At 36.6% G+C, this 3,829-nt stretch overlaps 1 long non-coding RNA gene across 1 annotated transcript; it reads right to left on the bottom strand.

Moving 5' to 3' along the window:
* Positions 1–9: 9 nt before the first annotated feature.
* LOC105315565 (uncharacterized) lies at positions 10–3,721 on the bottom strand. The gene is made up of 5 exons (XR_002189490.1): positions 2,681–3,721; positions 2,195–2,306; positions 863–985; positions 733–807; positions 10–117 (listed from the first exon to the last, which is right to left on the bottom strand). It is a non-coding gene; the product is annotated as an uncharacterized LOC105315565 (long non-coding RNA).
* Positions 3,722–3,829: the final 108 nt, after the last annotated feature.

The raw sequence follows: 3,829 nt of genomic DNA on the forward strand, positions 1-3,829 counted from the left end.
CTCACCTTCTGTAAGAGCGTATAGTCTAATCCTTTGACGAGATGAGTGTGCTCCATATCGCCACCGAGATATTTACCATTGGCAATGAGCTGCTTTCTCTTCTCTGACATTCTCGAACTAATAAATAAATAAACTACCTTACAAATAAATACAGCGTAAATGAAAATACTGTACGTCTAATAAAAGTAGAGTATGAAATCCTATTTTTAAGAGGATTTCAGTCAATTTGTACTTAATAATGATAGCCATTTGTCAGTATTACCATATGCACACAAGCACAATGGCATATCACGGCCAGACTAAAACTAGCCACCACCAAAAGTTTACCAATTACTCAAAATTTCCTTCATTCAAAATCGAAGCATCTCAGGAATTTAAATTACTAACGAAAATAATTAAAAGATGAATCACGGTCACCAATGACTGTTAAAAATTGGAATCAACGAATCCAATGGGAATGCTTTTAGACTGAAAAGTTGCAATCATAATCTAAATTTCAAAATAGCTATAAGATCAACAGTATGTACTGACAATACTTGCACATGGGTAGCTGAAATCATGTAATTCTTTCCTTAAACATAACATCCATGGCACTACTCCACTACACGAGACTATCCTTCCACAGCACATGTACAAATACCTTGATCACGAACACTCAAGTACAAAGTAACATATGCCGGGTGGCAGTGTACAAAAATTATGCAGTGTAAATGTACATGTTATAGCACTAACCATTCTTCCTGGTAGAAAGAATTCGTTCTTTTCCGGGGCATTTGCTTGAAAGACAATAGAATGTATCTTTTTTTGCTATTGTACATAATACACAGAATCAAGTAACAAAAAGATAATTGAGTCCCCTAACCTAGTTTTGACTTGATTGATCCCTCCTCACATGCACTGATAGATCTCTTCTTTTCCTTTTCTTTCTCTCGTAATTCTTAATCTTTTCAGCTTCTTGATCACGGACCACCATTTCACTATGAACCTGCATAAGCAAGAATACATAAGACTTTTTACAATCTGGCCAAAGTCCCTGTACTATAGTACAGGATCTCTGCGCAAATTTTGCTAAAATTGACTATGTGAGAATTCGTCATTTTTATAATTTTATCTGATACATATGCATGTTCTTGTGTTGCGTAGAAATTTTGAACTGATTCTGATCAAACTTGGATTTTTTATCAAATTTTAAAAGTACTCAAAAATCTGGCCAAAGTCCCTGTATTATATAGTACAGGACCTCAGGGCAAATTTTGCCAAAATTGACTGTGTGAGAATTCGTCATTTTAATAATTTTATCTGATACATATGCATGTTCTTGTGTTGCATAGAAATTTTGAGCTGATTCTGATCAAACTTTGATTTAAAAAAAAAATTTAAGTTACTAAAAACGGGCTAAAGTCCCTGTACTAGTACAGGATCTCTGGGTAAATTTCCCAAAATTGACCGGGTGAGAATTCATCATTCTAATAATTCTATTGGATGCATGTAATGTTCTTATTCTGCGTAGAAAGTTTGAGCTGATTTCAAGCAAACATGGACTCTTTACGAATCTTTAAAATTAAGTTACTCAAAAAGCCATCATGTGCATGTATGTCTAATTGTCTATTGCAGTGTCTGTCAGCTCATGAAGCTCATGCTGTTTAGCTCACTTAGCATGCTTTGTGGAAATCACCACAAAGCATGCTAAGTATGTATGCTTGTATGTACATGTACAATGATATAATGTAGACATTGCATCTACATGTGCATATAAATCATCAGCATGTAGAGAAGATGTAAAGCATGTCTTGTGCACACATACATGTACATGCAATCATTCATACAAGGTTATGGGTGACGTGGGCCAAAATGGTAACAAGTTTTGGCATTACGCGTTGCAGGAGAGGAAGAAACTATAATTACTGTACCAGTACCTGCATACATGTACATGTATGTACCGTACAGCAGATTAACATTGTTTCACATACAAATACAAGCACATGTAAAAACGGTTAAGAGTATAATTAATGTCTACAATAATTTTTTAGCATTTACTGACACACAATCTCTTAAAATACAATGTAGATGCATGTACATGAAACAAATGGACTGGCACGTAAGTCCTAGGTTGGAATGGCTCTTCAGAATCAAATCACATGTACATGCAAACTTGTACGTTAATAGTACACGTACATGTATTGCTTTATCTCACCTTCTGCAAGAGTGCATAGTCTAATCCTTTGACGAGATGAGTGTGCTCTATATCGCCGCCGAGATATTTACTATTGGCAATGAGCTGCTTTCTCTTCTCTGACATTCTCGAACTAATAAATAAATAAATAAATAAACAAATAAATAAATACAGTGTAAATAAAACACATCTAATAGAAGTAGAGTATAAAATCATATTTTTTAGAGGATTTCAGTCAATTTGTACTCAATAATGATAGCCATTTGTCAGTATTGCCACATGCACACAAGCACAATGGCATATCACGGCCAGACTAAAACTAGCCACCGCCAAAAGTTTAGCAATACACGAAATTTACTTCATTCAAATCGGAGCATCTCAGGGATTCAATATACTAACGAGACCCTTCGATTTAAAATGCAACCTTTTAAAACTTGATTGGTTGTGTGGTGTAATATGTCTAATGCATAAATAATGCATCAGGCATACAGTGCTCTGGTGTTTTACCTGTCGGCATTAGGAGCAACAGCATGATAGCCTGATGCAGCCGTAAGCGTGTCATCGCTAACTGGTGCATCACTACCTACACCCTCTCTCCTTTCTTTTGCCTATAGTGAATAGGATGATGCTATACATGTACATGATTATAATATTTATACACAGACACACGTGTGCACGTATTAATTGCTACAAGTACTGACGTCACATACACTTACATGCCTGCACACATGCACACGTACATGCAGAAGATCACATTACCTCTTGTTCATTATGCGCACATGATGGATGCTTGCATGAATACAGTACGCAATGTTGCCAGTCATGTACATGCACATTAAATGTTCACGTATGCATGCAGGTACAACATGCATGCACGTACACACCTGCAGAACCCTCTAAAATAAGGACGCTTCTACAATCAGGCGGGACCGGTACATGCAAGCATACCACATGCATTATAAACGTGCATCGACAAGAGTCGAAGGCTTTTGGCATTAATAACTGAAAAGGTCGAGACTACCGTAATCAGCACAGTTTTATCGGGTCTCAAAGTGTACACGTCCGACTGTCGTGTCAATAACACCTTTTACTTATCCTGTCCCGATAGTTCCTGCAATTCTCTCGTCTTCTTCTTTGCGCAACTCAGCCCACCATTCACTGTTAGCACTAAACACAAACAGCAACTTAAAACAATATCATTAATAGTCTACGCACACGTATAGTGTCATTCGCACTGCACGGTGCAAAACCAACAACAATCAGTGCCTAATAGTTCAGTTGGCCGTACTTTTAATGCTAATTAATACGTGCATGCAAGACTGTTTCCGTAATTATGTATGTTCCTCATTTCATAGGCTGATTAAAACAGGCAATGCACACACGTACAGTACATGCATTATAATGTCAAAATAATTAAACAATGAATGCATCACTAATGACTGTTAAAAATGGGAAACAACGAATCTAATGGGAATGCCGGTAGACATTACACTGAAAAGTTGCAATTATAATCTAACTTTCAAAGTAGCAACAGCATATACGTGTACATGCATGTAGTGACAATACCTGCATGTATATATATGTACATGGGTAGCTAAAGTTAAGCATTTCTTTCCTTAAACATTGACGACACTATTCCACTACACGAGACTATCC

This window comes from Amphimedon queenslandica, unplaced genomic scaffold (assembly GCF_000090795.2).
Source record: "Amphimedon queenslandica unplaced genomic scaffold, v1.1 AMPQUscaffold_9532_Cont18395, whole genome shotgun sequence".
Classification (NCBI taxonomy): domain Eukaryota; kingdom Metazoa; phylum Porifera; class Demospongiae; order Haplosclerida; family Niphatidae; genus Amphimedon; species Amphimedon queenslandica.